The following is a 22,998-nucleotide window of genomic DNA, read 5'->3' on the forward strand; positions in this document are numbered from 1 at the left end:
GTGGTGTCTTGATAACCATCTGGACATGAACAGTCCGTCCTAAGGGTGTAGAGCTGCTTTTTTTATTACTGTAACCATCTGGACATGAACAGTCCGTCCTAAGGGTGTAGAGCTGCTTTTTTTTATTACTGTATTGCACTTTAATATTTATATAATTTTCCACACATTGGTGAAGGTCACTAAACACAATTTGTGCACTGATTATTAATTGAACATCACTGTCACGTATATCGTATAATTACTTAATTATTTAATATTCACTTATTTTTGAGAAGCGCCCGGTTTTTATTTTTTGTCTTTGCATATCAGGGACATACCTGTGAAGAGAATGCAATTAGATCCATGTCATGTCTGCTGAGGTTATTGGTCTTGCATGAAGAAAGTAAATATATAACTATAGTCTAACTATTATTGTCACTTAAAATGATCACTTTAAATGCATCGCTCTTAAGATGCCAATGCTACCTGTCAATGTTAATCTGTAATGATATCGAATAGAGTACCCCTCTGTCACCTTTGCCTCTGCTGAATAGGGAATAACCCTGGAATTGTTTTGATTCCTTTTCAAGCTTGCCCCCAGCAGATACACTGGAATATTTGGTTGATTTTACTCACTATAACCAATCTTCATATTGCTTTGTGATAAGGACAAAGTGCTAATACAAAGCAAAATACCTTGATCCATTTGAGATAAGTGATGCACATTCTGAATTGAAGTTGCTCTGAACTGTGATAAAATGTAAAAAGCATTACAGCTACTGTATTTCTGCAGATTGATACAATGTAATTTGAAACGTATATACAGTACCTGTATGGTTTGTTGTAGCTTAATTGTCACTGCACTGGGACTTAACTGCATGTAACTGCCAGTCATTCCATGCAGACTGGCAATATTAAGAGAATGAATTGTAACACTCATCCTACGTATAACAGAAAAGACCCAGTGATTGGCCTAGCTTTATCAGTCAGGTAAGAACCTGTGACAAAGTTCTTTGCTTTTGGAGTTAAACTGTAGAGTACAGTACGTTTTCAGCTAATTGGTAAATACTAATGCACTGTGCCACTCCTACAGATATACACTGTGCAGAACAATAGCTACTAAACGCTTCCGTGCTAACGGGGCCGCAGATTCAATGCTTCTGAAAACCGGCATTGATAAGGATTCTTCACAAAAAAATAATATTTTCATAAATCGAATTCAAAGAGTGGGCACAAACACAAATGCACAAAGATTTACAACACTAATTGCAAACATTTCTCCTGTTTTGCAGGTCTGCCATTCCTGACGGTGAAAGGAAAAACAACCCAACCACCAAGTAAGCATATACTGTATAGTGAATAAGTGTATTTACACCATACCAATGCTGCAAACACTAGAATTCATGTGTCAGTGTGTAACACCAAAATCTTTAAGCATGAGCGTTCGGCTGTCCTGCAATAATTTTAGTGCAGGAGTGGGGGGCGTGGCTATTAAAGGAGGGGCGTGTCATTGGCTGGATCAGGGCTGTATCTGTGTGTCTACGTGTCTGTGTCTCTCCATTCTCTCCCTCCCCCTTTCCCTCCATCCTCCCCCACCCTCTTCCCCCCTCCATTCTCTCCCTTACCCTCTCCCCTCCATTCTCTCCCTCCCTCCATTCTCTCCTTTCCCCCCTTCCCCTTTCCCTTCTCTCTCCCCACTTCCCTCCTCTCTCTCCCCCTCTTCCCTCCTCTCTCTCCCCCCCTTCCCTCCTCTCTCTCCCCCTTTCCCCCCTTTCCTTCTTCCCCCACTTCCCCTCTTCCTTCTTCCCCCACTTCCCCCCCCTCCCTCATCTCTCCCCCTTCCCTCATTTCTCTCCCCTTCCCTCCTCTCTCCCCCTCTTCCTTGCTCTCTCAACCCCTTCCCTCCTCTCTCCACCCTTCTTTCCTTCCCCCCATCCTTCCATTCTCTCCCCCGCGGCTCCCCTCTCCTCCCCTCTCTCCTGTCTCCCCCTTCTCTTCATTCTCTCCCCCACTGCACCCCTCTATTCCCACCCTGCTAATCTTTCCCCCTGCTCCTTTCTCCCCCCGTTCCTCTCCCCCTTCCCCTCTTTCTCTCCTTCTCTCCATTCTCTCCCCCCCTGCACCACTCGCCCCCCCTTCTCTCCTTACTTGTAACCCTGCTCTGAGCTCGAAAGTCAAATTGAACTGTCTCCCCAAGCACCAAGCTTGGGAGTGCGTACGTGCCTAAGCACAAGCGCGCTCCCCGCGTGAGCGGATATGGGAAGATACAAATTGCAAGAAGTAAACTCGGCAAGCGCCGCACGCAAAGCGCACTCAGCACTTGTGTGGAAGCAGCCTGAGATTATACAGAAAAACGCTGTGGTGTCGCCCGTAGCGACACTGTGCGAGGCAAAAAACAAGTTTCATACATACGTGATAAGTGTCTATACCAAATTCAGCTGTCTCCTCGCTTGCTACTGCAAAGCGGGGAGACAGTTAATGCGTTTTCAAAATTTGTTGTTGCTCCGCGTGATGTCGCTATGGGCGACACCACAGGTGTTTTTCTGTATAATCGCAGCCTAAGGCAAGGAGACTGCTTCACTGGGGGTTATGAATGATTGGTCCTGGGAAGATCTGTATGTGTTATCTATGTGATGTGTAACCTCTTCCCACAGAATGTCCACCTCACATGCATTTTGCGCAATGTGATACCAGTTGCCCACTGACCTGTCAGAATTACCAGTCCCCACCTACGTTCTGCACCTATAACTGCAATCCGCGATGTGCCTGTGATGAGGGATACATACTGTTATGGAAGGGATCCTCTACTTGTTTGACAAAGGACCAGTGTCCTGTCTGGAAAGGTAATACTACTTACTACTAATAGGAAAATGTAAACTGGGTCATACACAAGTATTTACCCAAGTATTTCAGTCTAGACCCACAATAAGGTGACAGGTGGTACCTGTGACCCATTCAGTCTTTCTCGTCTTATCTCCTCTTAAAATGAGGCCTGTATTACATTGCAAAGCAATACATTTTCATGGTTTATTCACTAAAGGGTGATAGCCTCAATGGCTCAAACATAATTAGCCATGAAATAGAATTTTTGGACAGATTGGTGACTCTGTCTGTAGCGGGTGTACCCCTAGGGTACTATAACTAAGGGTGCTGCGGTTACCTGTGAGGCTAATGTGACGGGAGCTTTGTGACAGGCTATTAATAATACACACCAAAATATATAAATAACTGGGTTGAACTGGGACGAGACTTAGATATGATAAAATATAATTTATTCCTTGATAAAGGTGAACACACAAGATATACAAATAACAGAAAAAATATAGACACTTACTTAAAGATTATGACAAGAAAGCCATCAGGATACAGGATGGGCCATTTCTTCCATATTTCAGTTGACATCACAGCAAGACAGGCAGGTCATGAAGACACATGAAGGACCTCTGGCATGAAGGATAATAGCCATAGGCTGAGCCTGGTTCTTATACAATTATTTCCCATTGAACACAACCTAAACCCAGCCCCTCTCATAAATCAGCGGTGAAGTTGACAGTTTTCCTCAGAGTAAAACTCCTCCCACCCAAGGACATTTAAAAACTGCTTATCCCTATCTAAATAACTTCATAACTTCAGTTTAGTAATACCTACCGGCACACGAGACATATTAATACATTCCGTCACGCATGACGCTCCCAACGAGACTAAATATTACAGTGTAATATTAAAATTAAGAGAGATATTAATATCTGTCTCTTTGAACCGGCTAAACCTCAGGTGTCTGTATTCGTTAGTTGGGGCTTGGTCCCACGAATACACATATGTAACTCTTAGCATGTTCAGCCGAGGACATCTCATAATATTCTTATATTTAATAAGGTCACTCATTCTGATCTCTCCTTGGGTAACAGCACCCCTGGCCCCAATCAAATCTCTTAGAAGCAGATTTTGGCTTCCATTGAAGTGTGAAGTATCACACTTAAAAAACATTCAGTTTCTTGGTTCCTGCCTCCAACATAAACAATTAGGGCAGTTACCTTTTGGTCACTGGTGCTATGTTTCACACCCAATGCCCCAGACCTCCTGAATCAGAGGCGTTTCAAAGTGTGAGTTATAACGCTCACAACCCACTCCAGCTTCCTAACCATTTGGTCGCTCTCCTGACCATTTGCATTTAGTAGGCAGGCATATTTGTGGGTAATTTAAACAAAGGGCTAGAATCACTGTTTTAACATTAACCCATTCCCTTCTGCAGCAACCCTAGTGTATGTGTGGGTGCAAACACTAGGATAACACAATACAGTTACACAGGGGAATAAGCATTTGGATATTGAAGCGAGGTAAAAACACATTACTGGACCTCAGTCCAGTTAACCCCTTGCTTCCCAGGTGAGGGTAGAGGGGGGCCAATTGTGTGTAACCCCTTTAATCCCGGGCCAAATCCTCCCCATCGTCACAGCTAACAAGAGGCCTGAGCCTCCGTCACTGGGAGCCTGAGGTATATACTTACACTCGTTGCAGCGCCTCCACTGATGAGGGATTCCAGCGTGGTGGGAGTGTGTCTTATCTTCCATTTATAAGTCTCTCATCCATGTGACTCTTTTAGTCCTGGCTTCTTTGATTAGGGGGAATTATTTCATTTCAGTTTAATCCGAGAATTATCAAATACCCCATAACCCTCTCCCTGTATTCTTCCTTGTTTTCAGATTATCTGGCACATATATAGGTACCCCAGGTAATAGTATTACTGGAAGCCTTAAGAGGGAAGCTAATTATCTGATATTTGCAACACACATATCTTCCCACATTTTATATAATTACAAACGAATATTTCTGCCCATTACAAACTTATACCGGCCATTACTATGGGTTGTGTCAGACATGAATTATCTTAAATAAAGTTATTTATTTATTTATTTATTTATAAAATGTTTTACCAGGAAGTAATACATTGAGAGTTACCTCTCGTTTTCAAGTATGTCCTGGGCACAGAGTTTGGACAAATAATACATGGTTACAAATACAGTTACATAAATGAACAGGGTATACATTATATACAAGACATTGCATGCACAGTTAAAGAAATTATATATTATGGGCGAATGAAACAGTTACAGACAGATTAAAATGTGAGACAGCCTTAGATTTGAAAGAACTTAAACTGGTGGTGGATGTGAGAGTCTCTGGTAGGTTGTTCCAGTTTTGGGGTGCACGGTAAGAGAAGGATGAACGGCCGGATACTTTGTTGAGCCTTGGGACCATGAAGTCTTTTGGATTCTGATCTTAGGTGATAAGTGCTGCATGTGGTAGGGGCGAGGAGCTTGTTCAGATAGCTGGGTAGCTTGCCCATAAAGAATTTAAAGGCAAGACAGGAAAGGTGAACTTTGCGCCTAGACTCTAGTGATGACCAATCTAGTTCTTTGAGCATTTCGCAGTGATGTGTGTTGTAGTTGCATTGGAGAACAAAACGACAAATTGAATTGTAGAGGGTGTCAAGTTTGCCAAGGTGGGTTTGAGGTGCCGTGCCATATACTATGTCTCCATAGTCAATAATTGGCATTAGCATCTGCTGTGCGATACGCTTTCTGACCAGGAGACTTAGGGAGGATTTGTTCCTGTAAAGTACCCCTAGTTTGGCATAGGTCTTGGTCGTCAGGGTATCAATGTGCATTCTGAATGTTAAGTGGGAGTCAAACCATAAGCCCAGGTATTTAAAACTAGTGACAGGGGTTAGGGTGGTGTTAGCGTTGGTTCTAATCTGGAGCTCAGTCGCTGGAAGATTTAAAAATTTAGTCTTGGTCCCAAATACCATTGTTACAGTCTTGTCAGTGTTTAAAAACAGTTTGTTTTGGGAGATCCAGTTTTCGTGTCTCAAAAAGTCAGACTGAAGTATGTGTTGAAGGTCAGAGAGGCTATAGCTGTGTGCATATAGGATTGTGTCATCTGCATACATGTGTATTGAGGCTTCCTTACACGCTGTGGGAAGATAATTAATGAACACTGAGAAGAGTAGGGGGCCCAGAACAGAGCCATGCGAGACACCACAGGTGATATCCAGGGGGTTGGAGTTAAAGCCTGAGATAGACACATGTTGGGATCTTCCTGATAGGTAGGAATGAAACCAGTTTAAAGCATGCGTACCTATTCCAAAGCTCTGGAGTTTGTTAAGCAGGATAGCATGATCAACTGTATCAAAAGCCTTTGCAAAATCTAGGAATACTGCACCAGTGAGTTGTCCCCGTTCCATTCCACACTGGATTTCATTGCAAACTTTTAGCAGGGTAGTTACTGTAGTGTTTGGGGCGAAAGCCAGATTGGAATTGGCTAGGGAAATTTGTCTTGGTATAGTAATCGCTTAATTGGCAACTCTGGCAGTTTTCCAGGTCTTAGAGATATGGCCTGCAGACAGGATAGAGTTGACTATGGAAGCAATTGATATCCCCCTTAGTGATATTACTTGGTTGTTGATGGTTAGGAGGCTGGAATATGTTGTTGATAACCTTCCAGAAGTTAGCTGGGTTTGATATATTTTTGGAGAGATTTTCAGAGTAATATTGTGCTTTTGCGTGCCTTGTTTGCCTTGTGCACATATTCCGCAGGCATCTGTAGTGATTGAGTTCCTTGGTAGTGCCAGTTACTTTGTAGCTTTTTCACAAGGTATCCCTGAGCTGGTAGAGTGCAATAAGGTCAGATGTAACCCATGGAAGATGGGCCCCCATTACCCTTATTTTGCGTGGTGGAGCATGGGTATCGCAGAGTTTTAAGAACTCGGATTGGAAATAGTCGAGCGCAGAATCAGGGTCGGGAATTAAATCGATTCTGTGCCATGGGCAGTTGGTAAGGTCATCCAGAAACTGTTGTGGGTTAACGTTTTTAAATGTTCTAGTGAGGAAAACTTTAGGGCTTGAATGGGGCGTTTTAATTTTCCTTACACAGTACACTATTGCATGGTCACTGAAAATGTCAGGAAGGATGCCAGAGGATTGGATTCTGCTGGAGTTTTAGGAGAGAATCCAGTCTAGCAAGGAATGGTTATGCGATTTCAGGTTTGTCCGTGTGGGTTGGGAAATGAATTGTGAAAGGTTAAGTAGCTTGAGTTGTATCAGGATTTTATGGTTTTTAGGGTCAAGCCAGTTGAAGTTGAAATCCCCAAGAACTAGCAGCTCACTCTTCTCGTTCAGAGAGGAAATGGAGCCAAGAAACTGGGTGATATCAGCCAGGGATTGTAGAGGGGCTTTAGGGGGGCAGTAGATGCCAGTGAGCAAGATGGGCTTAGAAAAGGTAGGCAGATTTTGCCAACTAGAATTTCAAAAGAGGGTGGGCTTGGGGGGCAATTTAGCAGTGTAAATTGTAATGTGTCTACAATATAAAATAGCACCCCTCCTCCTCTCTTGGACCTATCTCTCCTAAAAATGGAGTATCCGTGAATGGCGATATTTGCATCAGGGGTTTTAAGGGTTAGCCATGTTTCTGTAAGAATGATGGCTTTGGGTTTATGCATAAGGCACCATGTCCTTAGTTTGTCCAGTTTGGGCAGCAGGCTCCGGATATTTATATGGGTGAGAGATAGCCCTTTTTGGAATTTAAAGGTGGAATTTTCAGGGGCATGGGACAGATTTGAAATGGGAGGACCTGGGTTAGGTTCAATATCACCTGCTAAAGAGAGTAATAGTATGAGCAGAAATTTGGGTAGTTGTTTGCAAGGTATAAATTTGTGTTGGTTGCCATTAGAGTGAGCAGTGGTTGGTGTGCTGGCTCTTACAGTTCTCCACCAACATTCCGTAGATAGTGAAAGGCTTTTGAGTAGTCCAGGGTGTATGGTGATGTTGGGTGTGGGCCAGGATGGAGGAGTTTGTAGTGGATAGAGGGAGTATCATCTCCATGAGGCCAGGAGAAAGAAAAAAGTAAAGATACATAGCAGGTTCATGATGCCAGAGGTAGGCAGTGCTGCATGGAGCTGTTGTGAGCAAAGTGAGTGTGTGCAGACTAAACAGCAGGGGTGTGCCTGTTCCTTGTCAAATGTTTTTCTGCATTGCAATGCTAGTGTCAGTTCTGGGTTTCAGTGGGCTGAGTTGGTGTGTGAGTTGTTTTTGTGCAGTCAGTTTTGGGAGAGGTTGCAGTGAAATAAGTTGTAAAGGGGTGTGGGATTAAAATAGGCAGGTTAACAAACATGGGATCAAAGTGTGGTCATATAAGCTCACTGTTTGATGCCTTGAGTAAGAGTTTGCAGAAAAGATGCAGTCCCCAGTCACCTCTAGTCAAACTATAGTCTAACTATTATTGTCACTTAAAATGATCACTTTAAATGCATCACTCTTAAGATGCCAATGCAAGGGGGATATGTGTTATATACATCTAAAGCAGTCACATGACCCCTCCCCCCCTGCCCCAATAAATCAGCTTGTTCCAGTTGGTCAATTAACAGCAAACAGTTAAGAGGGGGGAAAAAACAAGAAAAAAAAACACCTTTTGATATTCAAACATACCAAGAGAAATTATTAGTACAAGCCAGGAGTGTAATTCTTTCAAAACAGGACTTGCATATCAGGGACATACCTGTGAAGAGAATACAATTAGATCCATGTCATGTCTGCTGAGGTTATTGGTCTTGCATGAAGAAAGTAAATATATAACTATAGTCTAACTATTATTGTCACTTAAAATGATCACTTTAAATGCATCGCTCTTAAGATGCCAATGCTACCTGTCAATGTTAATCTGTAATGATATCGAATAGAGTACCCCCTCTGTCACCTTTGCCTCTGCTGAATAGGGAATAACCCTGGAATTGTTTTGATTCCTTTTCAAGCTTGCCCCCAGCAGATACACTGGAATATTTGGTTGATTTTACTCACTATGACCAATCTTCATATTGCTTTGTGATAAGGACAAAGTGCTAATACAAAGCAAAATACCTTGATCCATTTGCGATAAGTGATGCACATTCTGAATTGAAGTTGCTCTGAACTGTGATAAAATGTAAAAAGCATTACAGCTACTGTATTTCTGCAGATTGATACAATGTAATTTGAAACATATATACAGTACCTGTATGGTTTGTTGTAGCTTAATTGTCACTGCACTGGGACTTAACTGCATGTAACTGCCAGTCATTCCATGCAGACTGGCAATATTAAGAGAATGAATTGTAACACTCATCCTACGTATAACAGAAAAGACCCAGTGATTGGCCTAGCTTTATCAGTCAGGTAAGAACCTGTGATAATGTTCTTTGCTTTTGGAGTTAAACTGTAGAGTACAGTACGTTTTCAGCTAATTGGTAAATACTAATGCACTGTGCCACTCCTACAGATATACACTGTGCAGAACAATAGCTACTAAACGCTTCCGTGCTAACGGGGCCGCTGATTCAATGCTTCTGAAAAACGGCATTGATAAGGATTCTTCACAGAAGAAGAATATTTTCATAAATTGAATTCAAAGAGTGGGACATAGACACAAATGCACAAAGATTTACAACACTAATTGCAAACACTAATTGCATACTGTGCATGCAATGTCTTGTATATAAATGTATACCTTGTTCATTTATGTAACTGTATTTGTAACCATGTATTATTTGTTTTACTCTGTGCCCAGGACATACTTGAAAACGAGAGGTAACTCTCAATATATTACTTCCTGGTAAAATATTTTATAAATAAATAAATAAATAAATAAACATTTCTCCTGTTTTGCAGGTCTGCCATTCCTGACGGTGAAAGGAAAAACAACCCAACCACCAAGTAAGCATATACTGTATAGTGAATAAGTGTATTTACACCATACCAATGCTGCAAACACTAGAATTCATGTGTCAGTGTGTAACACCAAAATCTTCAAGGATGAGTGTTCGACTGTCCTGCAATAATTTTAGTGCAGGAGTGGGGGGCGTGGCTATTAAAGGAGGGGCGTGTCATTGGCTGGATCGGGGCTGTATCTGTTTGTCTGCGTGTCTGTGTCTCTCCATTCTCTCCCTCCCCCTTTCCCTCCATCCTCCCCCTCCCATCTTCCCCCCTCCAGTCTCTCCCTTACCCTCTCCCCTCCATTATCTCCCTCCCCCATTCTCTCCTTTCCCACCTTCCCTCCTCTCCCCCTTCTCCTTTTCCTCCTCTCTCCACACTTCCCTCCTCCCTCTCGCCGCTTCCCTCCTCTCTCTCCCCCCCTTCCCTCCATCCTCCCCCTCCCCTCTTCCCCCATCCCCTCCTCCCCCCTCCATTCTCTCCCTTACCCTCTCCCCTCCTCTCCCTTCCCTTCTCCCCCCACTTCCCCTCTCTCCCCCTTTCCCTCATCTCTCCCCCCTTCCCTCCTTTCTCTCCCCTTCCCTCCTCTGTCCCTCTTCCCTGCTCTCTCCACCCCTTCCCTCCTCTCTCCACCCTTCTCTCCTTCCCCCCTTCCTTCCATTCTCCCCCCCGGCTCCCCTTTCCTCCCCTTTGCTCCTATACCGGAACCAGGGTCACGAATGGTGTATGAATGATTCCAGTTAGCTTAACTCATGTCTCACCTCTTCCAAAGCACAAACAAGTCCTTTTCTCTTTCTTGATTTTATTGAGGGAAATCACAGGGAGATGGGTGCTTGTAGATGTAATGTTGGGAAAGAGTGCTTCTCTGTCTGAAGTGCAGTGTATCAATGATGAAACAGTGTAAAACAAAAAGGCCTTGCTGGGGTAAATAGCAGGCAGTTACTCACTCAGAGTCCAGGGTGAAAAGGAAGTGAGGAGCAAGGGTCACACTAGATGGGAAGTGGGACTATACTAACTGTCAGCAAGGACAGCGGAGAAAATTGGAAAGCCCATTACCTAGAAGGACTGGAGAGGCTGCAGTAGCAGTTCACTGATTACATGCCCAGAGGCAAGAAATCCAACATTGTTGCATATCACACAGGCACAGTATGTGTGTGTAGACTCCATGCAGCTGAAAATAAGAACTGACAGGCAGAAGCTGCAAAGGAGAGAGGGGGGTGAATCAGAAATGCAGTTCTTGTTCCATGACACTCCCCATCTGGTATCTGGAGATACCACTATATAATTTGAATATGTGGAACATATGTGCAATGCATAACAAAAATAACATCACATTCTCAAACAATGCAAGAGTCCATGTCCACATAGCGATGTGACACCGGCTGGTATCACTGATATCAAGGTCCCTTGGCCAAAGGTCTTTGGCAAAGGATGCAGGGTGGATGCACAGCTCCAGGTTTGCTGGTTGCACCACAATGTCTTTGTGTAAAAGTCTCTGGCACTGTTTCCTTTTAGACTTGTGAGAGAACAGTCTTTTTGTCTCTGTAGTTTTACCCACAGAGTACATCCCCTTGTAGGTATGCCAGTCATAGTAGCCTGTCGCTTTATCACCCGGCCTTTGGCAGAAGGAGATGGCTTTTGGCTCCTTACGGAAGCAGAACAACACTCCTGGAAGACTGGTTGTCGAGTCTAGTCCAGTAAAGAGGGCGTCGTTCAGGGAGACTCCCTGGAGCTGAGCGCTGGGGCTGAACACTATCCGGATTTGATTGGGTTCCTGAGGGTGGTAGGCCCCAGTTGACTGGAGGTACCGGCATTCTTCACCTTCCTTCATTAGAGTTGCTGGCTTTGCGTGGCCGGTAAGGAATATCTTCTGGATGAAGGCCACAAAGTTGTTTTTGGTCTCTGGTTCCCTTTGTAGGTCACAGAGGTGCAAAGTGAACCTAGAGATGGCATGTTCTCCATTGTTTGGGAAGCGCCTTCTTGGTGAACGGAATGGTAGCGGGTTCGCCCAACTGCCAGGTCCGTTTCTGACGAGCTCCTTGACCGCTGACCCACACTAGGTCAAGAGCTACTTGGTGTTTCCTTGTCGTCGTCCTTTGTGGTCTGGAACGCTGTGCACCCTAAGTCATTGGTGCATTCCTCTTGCAAGAGAACGTTTCCACGTATTTTGGTGATACGCCTTTGTATCTCTTTGTTGACTGCCCTCAGGAGGTTGTTCTCTCCTTGGACATGACGAAAAACAGTCTCTTTTGCCCTAGTAAATCCCTTTATGAGATGTCTCTGAGATTGTCTTTTTTTAGACGTGTGAGAGGACAGTCTTTTTGACACTGTGGCTTCACCTGTAGGGCGCAATCTTTTGCGGATATGCCAGCCGTGACAGCTGGCTGCTTTATCACTGGATACTCTGTGGAGAGGAATGACTGTACGTCCTAGCGTGCCATTGCTCGCGAGAAGATCGTCTGATTGTTTATTGTCTTTTGGATGACCCCTTTGTCGGTCACCTTTGGGAGGTTACTTTCTTCCTTCAGTGGAGTCGACTCGTCATCCTTGTTATCTGAACCGCTAAGCATCCTAGGCCATTGTCACATCCCCCCGATGCAAGGATGTTTTTGTTGACCACAGGGCTATGACCTTGTCTTTCCTCTTCACTTGGCCCTTCGGTCACTTGGAGATGGCCAAGACATGGTTCAGAGAGAGATGTGTGTCCACATTCTGTTACTATCGTTCTGCGGGCGTCAACATAGTCTTGCCCGTGCTCTTTGTCGGTGCACGCGTTGCCCACTGTCAGCCATCCTAGGTCAAGTCTTTGGGCGTATGGCGCGTTGTGGGGTCCGCTATGCTGTTTACGGACTTTATGTACCCTCATGATGTCCCTGCCGAGCAGCAGCAAGATCTTTGCACCTTGTTCTACCGGCAGGATGTAGTTGGCTATTGCCTTGAGGTGCGGGTAATGGCGTGCCATGTCTGGTGTGGGAATCTCGTCCCTGTTTGTGGCCATGTGGCTGCACTCGATGAGTGTGAGAAGGGGCATGTTCACTTTGCCGTCTATTGAGCATATGGTGTAGCCATTTACTCTTCTCCCTGTGGTCTCCATTCGCCCTGCGCACGTTCTGAGAGTGTAAGGAGGAGCACCGTCTTGTATGTTAAACATGTCGAAGAACTCTGACCTGACCAGCGATCGGTTGCTCTGGTCGTCGAGGATTGCGTACATCCTAATAGCCTTCTCAGGTTGTCCCTGGGGGTGCACTGCGACAAGGCATATTTTGGAACAGGACATTTTGTCACCTTCTTTTCCGCAAACCTCAGTGCGCTGAGATGTGACGGATGTTGACTCTCCTTCTTCTTTCTCCCCACCATGCTCCGCTACGGAGGATGGGTTGTTGAGTTGGTGGAGTGTCAGCGCCTCTGGGTGTAATGATGTCACGTGCTTGTCACTTTCGCACACTGTGCATTTGATCTCTTCTTTACAGTCCCTGGCTAGGTGAGTCGTGGAACCGCAGCACCTGAAGCAAACTCTGAATTCTCCAAGCAACCTCTTGCGTTCCTCTAGGGACTTCATCCTGAACCCAAAGCACTTGTTGAGTGGGTGTGGCTTCTTGTGTATGGGACATTCCCTGTTTGGGTCCCTTGGTTCCTTGTCTCCGGCGACCGACTGATCGGGAGTAGTTTGGGTCGTGGGAGGCACGTCCGTCCTGCGGACCGAGATGGGTGTTTGGGTGTTACCATATCTCGTCACTGGTCTCTCGTTCCTCAGGCTACTTGCACTGTATGTGGTTTGCGCACCCAAGATGAAACTGGGATCATTCCTTGTCCTTGCCGCTTCGCGGATGAAGCTCAAGAAGAATGAGAATGGGGGGTAGATGACTTGCTTCTCTCTTTTGTATTTGGAACCTTGTGAAATCCACCTTTCTTGGAGGTTGAAGGGTAGCTTCTCCAGGATGGGTCTCACTCCACAAGCTGAGTCTAGGACATTGAGAACTATTAAGGAATGGTCTTTCCTTGCGAACTCCAGTTCTTGCAGCAGGTCCCTGAGCTCTCGTAACTTCGAGTAGTCTTTAGTTGTGATCTTGGGGAAGCTGTCGATTCTTTTGAATAGCGAATCCTCGACTGCTTCGGGGCAACCGTAGGACTCTTCTAGCCTTTCCCACACTAGGTCAAGAGCTACTTGGTGTTGGTGCGCGTTGGCCGCCCAAAGTCTCTTCGCGTGCTCCCTGGATTCGTTCCCCAGGAACTTGAATAGCAGGTTGAGCTCTTCCCTTGCTGAGACGTCCAAGCTGTTGATTGCGTCTTTGAACGTGAACTTCCACGTCCGGTAGTTCTCAGGGCGTTCGTCGAAGCTGATGAGTCCTGCTTGCACCAGGTCACGCCGGATCATATACTTGGCTATGTCTGTCAGGCCTGAGGCATCGGCGTGTTTGTCCTGTTCTGAGGTAGTTGCTGGGAGGGTCTGTGCGGTCGCCTCTTCCTTGGCGTGGACGCGTGGTAACTGCTGGTCAGTGTGGGGGGCTGTATTCTCCCGTGTGGGTGTACCTGGATTGCGAGCCTGTTGTGGTGTATCCGTGTGCATGCTGGCGTGTGGATCACTGTTGCGGCTGTAGCTGTCCCAGGCAGCATGTACCATTGAAGGAACAGCGTCTTCTCCTCGTGGACCTAGCAAGTCTTCGGTGTCTGTGGAGTCACTCCCTCTGTGTTGAGATGGTGCGCTGGTATTTACACTGAAGAGGCTCCTTACGTAGTCTTCAGTGCATTGGGCTGGATCCTCTGAGGCTATCCATCTGTACGGTTGCTCCCCGTCGTCCTGTTGCACGGCTGCTTCTAGGACTTCAGCTTGGGCTATGGCGGCGGCTTCCTTCACTTGATTAAGTGCCTCTAGTTCCGCATCAAATTTGGCTTTCCTACGCGCAGTGGCTGCAGCAGTAGCGCCCGTGGCGGCGGTAGCAGTGGTGGCGTTAGCGGCAGCAGTGGCGGCGGCAGTGGCGGTGGCAGTGGCGGAAGAGGCTGTCTGTTCCTCCTCTTCTATGCGCGCTCTACCTGCTCTTATGGCTGCCTCTCTGCGACTATATTCGGCCCTGGCACGTGCGGCCTCTGCGGTGGCTCGCGCCTTGGTAGCGTTTGTGCTTGCGCTGGACGCATTAGATTGCGCTGATCTTGCTGACCTTGATGAGTGCCTGGATGTGCTTGAGCGCTGCGATGTGGTCTCCAGCAAAAGGTCCTTTCTCCTACTCTCAGCCTCCGTGATAGTGGTACGCACGCGGCTTTCTCGTGTCAGGTCAATGTTACTCTGTAAGTCTCTTTCTTGTAGGCTTTCGCTGGTGTTGGCCCTGGTCAGGTAAGTAATGTATGCCTCTGACAGCTCTTGATAACGCGAGTGATCAGTCCTTAATTGCGTTATTGGTGAAAGAGTTAGGGTGCTCAAACCCACGGTAATTCCATCCAATTCAATTAGCAATGAAACATTAACCCTGGAGATACCAGTGGGAGTGGGTAGGTACAGTAGAGGCAACGTTTATTCTAGCATTTGCTGTAAACTAGCCGGGTTACATTCTGGGTATGTGCTGGGTATGTGCTGGGTATGTTCTGGGCTAGTTTGAGGCACGTTTAAGGCATTTCTGCATTGACTAACGACCCATAGGATTAACACAGCAGGGATCCCTGGCAGTCCAATTCAGTTTGAATGGGACTGCCAGGGACCCCCGCTGTTAATCTGATAGGCCATTAATCAATGCAGAAATGCTGGGGCTAGTTTAAGGAAAGTTTAAGGCATGTACCCAGCATGTACCTGGGTGTTTCCTGGTTTTTTGGGGAATTGCCACTGGTTTTTGTTCGAATAAGAGTTGCCTCTACTGTAAATATAGACTTGTAAGCAACACAATGACAGCAGTCAATACTTAACTATAAGAGTCTAAACCAATAAAACCCACTCACGTCATCTCCAGGGTTGTTTGCTGGCGTGCCAGCCATGAAGGATCCGGAATCCAGGTACAGCCAGAAGAAAAAACGAATGGCGCACAGCCAGGGAGCCAGGTGTGGAGTAAAAAACTTTCCTTTATTGGTGCATGGTGAGAGACAAGTTCACCCCCTTGGGGGACAAAGACAAAGACCTCCTACATGTTTCGGACCAACGTTTCAGACCAAACGCGTAGGAGGTCTTTGTCTTTGTCCCCCAAGGGGGTGACCTTGTCTCTCACCATGCACCAATAAAGGAAAGGTTTTTACTCCACACCTGGCTCCCTGGCTGTGTGCCATTCGTTTTTTCTTAATTGCGTTATTGCCTGCACGAGCTGTTGCGCATAGTTGCCAACACTAGTAACATTGCGTATTCCCAGTGTGGTTGTTTCCCAGGCCAACTCTAATTTAGCGCGGTGTGCTTCAATGTCAGTCTCGTATTTTTCACGGGCCTTTTGTGTCAGTGTGACTGTCCGTTTGGGCCTTGCCTCTGCCTGTGCCTGTTGCAGTTGCGCAGCGGTCTCTGTGTCTGAGTGATCGCTCTCCTGCGTGATGTCTGGTGAGGCTCTGAGTTCTGCCATGCTGTAGGTGTGTGTAGGCCTTTAGCCAGTGCATGTAGCGTGCGGTCTTTTACCTGTGTCAGCAATGGGTGTCTGTCTCAGATGATGCCGAGCGGTGTCCTGCAGCGTGCAGCGTAGGGGTAGCTGTACTCACAGGTGTCCGGTGGCTCTGACCAATGCCCTGGTGGGTGTCCGGTAGCGTGGCCCTTGATGGCGCTTGCCGTGGGGACATGCACAGGGGTAGGCGAGATGGTGGCTCCTCACTATGGGGCTGTGCAGGGGGTGAACTCAGACAGAGAAAGGCAATTAGGTTTGTGTGTAAGGTGCACTGTCAGTCTGCAAAGCTGCTGCCTTGGGTGCAGGGTTGGTGCTGGCTGTGTCCAGTGTAAATCTGCTTGCTTATCTGTAAGGTTGCAGGCTGTGTGCAGTTTGCTGTATAAAGCTTGCTGCCCTGTCTGGCAGAGTAAAGCTGCTGCTTGTTCTGGGGTCCAGAGACTATTCTGTATAGCATAAGTCTTGTAGTAGTAGCTCCTGTGTGATTCCCTAACACACGGTCTTTGTTTTACTATACCGGAACCAGGGTCACGAATGGTGTATGAATGATTCCAGTTAGCTTAACTCATGTCTCACCTCTTCCAAAGCACAAACAAGTCCTTTTCTCTTTCTTGATTTTATTGAGGGAAATCACAGAGAGATGGGTGCTTGTAGATGTAATGTTGGGAGAGAGTGCTTCTCTGTCTGATGTGCAGTGTATCAATGATGAGACAGTGTAAAACAAAAAGGCCTTGCTGGGGTAAATAGCAGGCAGTTACTCACTCAGAGTCCAGGGTGAAAAGAAGTGAGGAGCAAGGGTCACACTAGATGAGAAGTGGGACTATACTAACTGTCAGCAAGGACAGGGGAGAAAATGGGAAAGCCCATTACCTAGGAGGACTGGAGAGGCTGCAGTTGCAGTTCACTGATTACATGCCCAGAGGCAAGAAATGCAACATTGTTGCATATCACACAGGCACAGTATGTGTGTGCAGACTCCATGCAGCTGAAAATAAGAACTGACAGGCAGAAGCTGCAAAGGAGAGAGGGGGGTGAATCAGAAATGCAGTTCTTGTTCCATGATACTCCCCTCTCCTTCCCTTTGCTCATCTCTCTCCCCATGTCTCCCCCTTCTCTTCATTCTCACCCCCACTGCACCCCCCTATTCCCACCCTGCTCCTCTTTCCCCCTGCTTCTTTCTCCCCCCATTCCCTCTCCCCCTTCCCCTCGCCCCCCTTCCCCTCTCCCCCTTCCCCTCCCCTTCCCCTCCCCCTCTCTCCCCCCCTTCTCCTCCCCTCCCCCCCTACCCCTCTCTCCCCCCCTACCCCTCTCTCCCCCCCTTCTCTCCTTCCACCCTTCTCTCCATTCTCTCCATTCTCTCCCCCCCTTGCACCACTCTCCCCCCCTTCTCTCCTTACTTGTGACCCTGCTCTGAGCTCGAAAGTCAAATTGAACTGTCTCCCCAAGCACCAAGCTTGGGAGAACGTACGTGCCTGAGCACGAGCGCGCGCTCGCCGCGTGAGTGGATACAGGAAGATACAGATTGCAAGAAGTAAACTCGGCAAGCGCCGCACGCAAAGCACACTCAGCACTTGTGTGGACACAGCCTGAGATTATACAGAAAAACGCTGTGGTGTTGCCCGTAGCGGCACTGTTCGAGGCATAAAACAAGTTTCATACATACGTGATAAGTGGTTATACCAAATTCAGCTGTCTCCTCGCTTGCTACTGCAAAGCGGGTGACAGTTAATGCGTTTTCAAAATTTGTTTTTGCGCCGCGTGATGTCGCTACGGGCGACACCACAGGCGTTTTTCTGTATAGTCGCAGCCTAAGGCAAGGAGTCTGATTCACTGAGGGGTTATCAATGATTGGTCCTGGGAAGATCTGTATGTGTTATCTATGTGATGTGTAACCTCTTCCCACAGAATGTCCACCTAACATGCATTTTGATACATGTGATACCAGTTGCCCACTGACCTGCCAGAATTACCAGTCCCCACTTACATTCTGCACCTATAACTGCAATCCGCGATGTGCCTGTGATGAGGGATACATACTGTTATGGAAGGGATCCTCTACTTGTCTGACAAAGGACCAGTGTCCTGTCAGGAAAGGTAATACTGCTTACTACTAATAGGAAAATGTAAACTGGGTCATACACAAGTATTTACACAAGTATTTCAGTCTAGACCCACAATAAGGTGACAGGTGGTACCTGTGACCCATTCAGTCTTTCTCATCTTATCTCCTCTTAAAATGAGGCCTGTATTACATTGCAAAGCAATACATCTTCATGGTTTATTCACTAAAGGGTGATAGCCTCAATGGCTCAAACATAATTAGCCATGAAATAGAATTTTTGGACAGATTGGTGACTCTCTCTGTAGCGGGTGTACCCCTAGGGTACTATAACTACGGGTGCTGCGGTTACCTGTGAGGCTAACAAGAGGCCTGAGTCTCCATCACTGGGAGCCTGAGGTATATATACACTCGTTGCAGCGCCTCCACTGATGAGGGATCCCAGCGTGGTGGGAGTGTGTCTTATCTTCCATTTATAAGTCTCACTTCCATGTGACTCTTTTAGTCCTGGCTTCTTTGATTAGGGGGAATTATTTCATTTCAGTTTAATCCGAGAATTATCCAATACCCCATAACCCTCTCCCTGTATTCTTCCTTGTTTTCAGATGTATCTGGCACATATATAGGTACCCCAGGTAATAGTATTACTGGAAGCCTTAAGAGGGAAGCTAATTATCTGATATTTGCAACACACATATCTTCCCACATTTTATATAATTACAAACGAATATTTCTGCCCATTACAAACTTATACCGGCCATTACTATGGGTTGTGTCAGACATGAATTATCTTACATAAAGTTATTTATTTATTTCTTTATAAAATATTTTACCAGGAAGTAATACATTGAGAGTTACCTGTTGTTTTCAAGTATGTCCTGGGCACAGAGTTAGGACAAATAATACATGGTTTCAAATACAGTTACATAAATGAACAGGGTATACATTATATACAAGACATTACATGCACAGTTAAAGAAAATATATATTATGGGCGAATGAAACAGTTAAAGGCAGATTAAAATGTGAGACAGCCTTAGATTTGAAAGAACTTAAACTGGTGGTGGATGTGAGAGTCTCTGGTAGGTTGTTCCAGTTTTGGGGTGCACGGTAAGAGAAGGAGGAACGGCCGGATACTTTGTTGAGCCTTGGGACCATGAACAGTCTTTTGGAGTGATCTTAGGTGATAAGTGCTGCATGTGGTAGGGGTGAGGAGCTTGTTCAGATAGCTGGGTAGCTTGCCCCTAAAAAGAATTTAAAGGCAAGACAGGAAAGGTGAACTTTGCGCCTAGACTCTAGTGATGACCAATCTAGTTCTTTGAGCATTTCGCAGTGATGTGTGTTGTAGTTGCATTGGAGAACAAAATGACAAATTGAATTGTAGAGGGTGTCAAGTTTGGCAAGGTGGGTTTGAGGTGCCGTGCCATATACTATGTCTCCATAGTCAATAATTGGCATTAGCATCTGCTGTGCGATACGCTTTCTGACCAGGAGACTTAGGGAGGATTTGTTCCTGTAAAGTACCCCTAATTTGGCATAGGTCTTGGTTGTCAGGGTATCAAGGTGCATTCTGAATGTTAAGTGGGAATCAAACCATAAGCCCAGGTATTTAAAACTAGTGACAGGGGTTAGGGTGGTGTTAGCGTTGGTTCTAATCTGGAGCTCAGTCGCTGGAAGATTTAAAAATTTAATCTTGGTCCCAAATACCATTGTTACAGTCTTGTCAGTGTTTAAAAACAGTTTGTTTTGGGAGATCCAGTTTTCGAGTCTCAAAAAGTCAGACTGAAGTATGTGTTGAAGGTCAGAGAGGCTATGGCTGTGTGCATATAGGATTGTGTCATCTGCATACATGTGTATTGAGGCTTCCTTACAAGCTGTGGGAAGATCATTAATGAACACTGAGAAGAGTAGGGGCCCCAGAACAGAGCCATGCGAGACATCAAAGGTGATATCCAGGGGTTTGGAGTTAGAGCCTGAGATGGACACATGTTGGGACCTTCCTGATAGGTAGGACTGAAACCAGTTTAAAGCATGCTCTGGAGTTTGTTAAGCAGGATAGCATGATCAACTGTATCAAAAGCCTTTGCAAAATCTAGGAATACTGCACCAGTGAGTTGTCCCCGTTCCATTCCACACTGGATTTCATTGCAAACTTTTAGCAGGGTAGTTACTGTAGAGTGTTTGGGGCGAAAGCCAGATTGGAATTGGCTAGGGAAATTTGTCTTTGTATAGTAATTGCTTAATTGGGAGTGGACACATTTTTCCATGACTTTGGATAGAATTGGGAGAAGTGAGATTGGTCTGTAGTTTGAGACAGTTTTTTGGCCCCACTTTTGAAGATTGGGACAACTCTTGCAGTTTTCCAGGTCTTAGGGATATGGCCTGCAGACAGGATAGAGTTGACTATGGAAGCAATTGATATCCCCCTTAGTGATATTACTTGGTTGTTGATGGTTAGGAGGCTGGAATATGTTGTTGATAACCTTCCAGAAGGTTATGTATTTGGGTTTGATGTATTTTGGTGGAGATTGTCAGAGTAATATTGTGCTTTTGCGTGCCTTGTTTGCCTTGTGCACATGTTCCGCATGCATCTGTAGTGATTGAGTTCCATAGCAGTGCCAGTTACTTTGTTGCTTTTTCACAAGGTATCCCTGAGCTGGTAGAGTGCAATAAGGTCAGATGTAACCCATGGAAGATGGGCCCCCCTTACCCTTATTTTGCGTAGTGGAGCATGGGTATCGCAGAGTTTTAAGAACTCGGATTGGAAATAGTCGAGCGCAGAATCAGGGTCGGAAATTAAATCGATTCTGTGCCATGGTTGGTAAGGTCATACAGAAACTGTTGTGGGTTAAAGTTTTTTAATGTTCTAGTGAGGAAAACTTTAGGGCTTGAATGGGGCATTTTAATTTTCCTTACACAGTACACTATTGCATGGTCACTGAAAATGTCAGGAAGGATGCCAGAGGATTGGATTCTGCTGGAGTTTTAGGAGAGAATCCAGTCTAGCAAGGAATGGTTATGCGATTTCAGGTTTGTCCGTGTGGGTTGGAAAATGAGTTGTGAAAGGTTAAGTGGCTTGAGTTGTATCAGGATTTTATGGTTTTTAGGGTCAAGCCAGTTGAAGTTGAAATCCCCAAGAACTAGCAGCTCACTCTTCTCGTTCAGAGAGGAAATGGAGCCAAGAAACTGGGTGATATCAGCCAGGGATTGTAGAGGGGCTTTAGGGGGGCGGTAGATGCCAGCGAGCAAGATGGGCTTAGAAAAGGGGAGTCAGATTTTGCCAACTAGAATTTCAAAAGAGGGTTGGCTTGGGGGGCAATTTAACAGTGTAAATTGTAATGTTTCTACAATATAAAATAGCACCCCTCCTCCTCTCTTGGACCTATCTCTCCTAAAAATGGAGTATCCGTGAATGGCGATATTTGCATCAGGGGTTTTAGGGGTTAGCCATGTTTCTGTAAGAACGATGGCTTTGGGTTTATGCATAAGGCACCATGCCCTTAGTTTGTCCAGTTTGGGCAGCAGGCTCTGGATATTTATATGGGTGAGAGATAGCCCTTTTTGGAATTTAAAGGTGGAATTTTCAGGGGCATGGGACAGATTTGAAATGGGAGGACCTGGGTTAGGTTCAATATCACCTGCTAAAGAGAGTAATAGTATGAGCAGAAATTTGGGTAGTTGTTTGCAAGGTGTAAATTTGTGTTGTTTGCCATTAGAGTGAGCAGTGGTTGGTGTGCTGGTTTTTAGAGTTCTCCACCAACATTCCGTAGATAGTGAAAGGCTTTTGAGTAGTCCAGGGTGTATGGTGATGTTGGGTGTGGGCCAGGATGGAGGAGTTTGTAGTGGATAGAGGGAGTATCATCTCCATGAGGCCAGGAGAAAGAAAAAAGTAAAGATACATAGCAGGTTCATGATGCCAGAGGTAGGCAGTGCTGCATGGAGCTGTTGTGAGCAAAGTGAGTGTGTGCAGACTAAACAGCAGGGGTGTGCCTGTTCCTTGTCAAATGTTTTGCTGCATTGCAATGCTAGAGTCAGTTTAGGGTTTCAGTGGGCTGAGTTGGTGTGTGAGTTGTTTTTGTGCAGTCAGTTTTGGGAGAGGTTGCAGTGAAATAAGTTGTAAAGGGGTGTGGGGTTAAAATAGGCAGGTTAACAAGCATGGGATCAAAGTGTGGTCATATAAGCTCACCGTTTGTTGCCTTGAGTAAGAGTTTGCAGAAAGGATGCAGTCTCCAGTCACCTCTAGTCAAACTATAGTCTAACTATTATTGTCACTTAAAATGATCACTTTAAATGCATCACTCTTAAGATGCCAATGCAAGGGGGATATGTGTTATATACATCTAAAGCAGTCACATGACCCTCCCCACGCCCCAATAAATCAGCTTATTGCAGTTGGTCAATTAACAGCAAACAGTTAAGAGGGGGAACCCCCCCCCCCCAAAAAAAAAACAAAAAAAAACAACTTTTGATATTCAAACATACCAAGAGAAATCAATAGTACAAGCCAGGAGTGTAATTCTTTCAAAACAGGACTTGCATATCAGGGACATACCAAGAGAAATCATTAGTACAAGCCAGGAGTGTAATTCTTTCAAAACAGGACTTGCATATCAGGGACATACCTGTGTAGAGAATGCTATTAGATCCATGTCATATCTGC

General features: G+C 45.6%; 1 long non-coding RNA gene across 1 annotated transcript; it reads left to right on the top strand.

The window, feature by feature from the left end:
• Positions 1-1,267: 1,267 nt before the first annotated feature.
• LOC142496568 (uncharacterized) lies at positions 1,268-18,369 on the top strand. The gene is made up of 4 exons (XR_012802061.1): positions 1,268-1,316; positions 2,634-2,822; positions 9,678-9,722; positions 18,185-18,369. It is a non-coding gene; the product is annotated as an uncharacterized LOC142496568 (long non-coding RNA).
• Positions 18,370-22,998: the final 4,629 nt, after the last annotated feature.

The sequence above is a fragment of the Ascaphus truei genome, chromosome 6 (assembly GCF_040206685.1).
Source record: "Ascaphus truei isolate aAscTru1 chromosome 6, aAscTru1.hap1, whole genome shotgun sequence".
NCBI classification, from domain to species: Eukaryota; Metazoa; Chordata; class Amphibia; order Anura; family Ascaphidae; genus Ascaphus; species Ascaphus truei.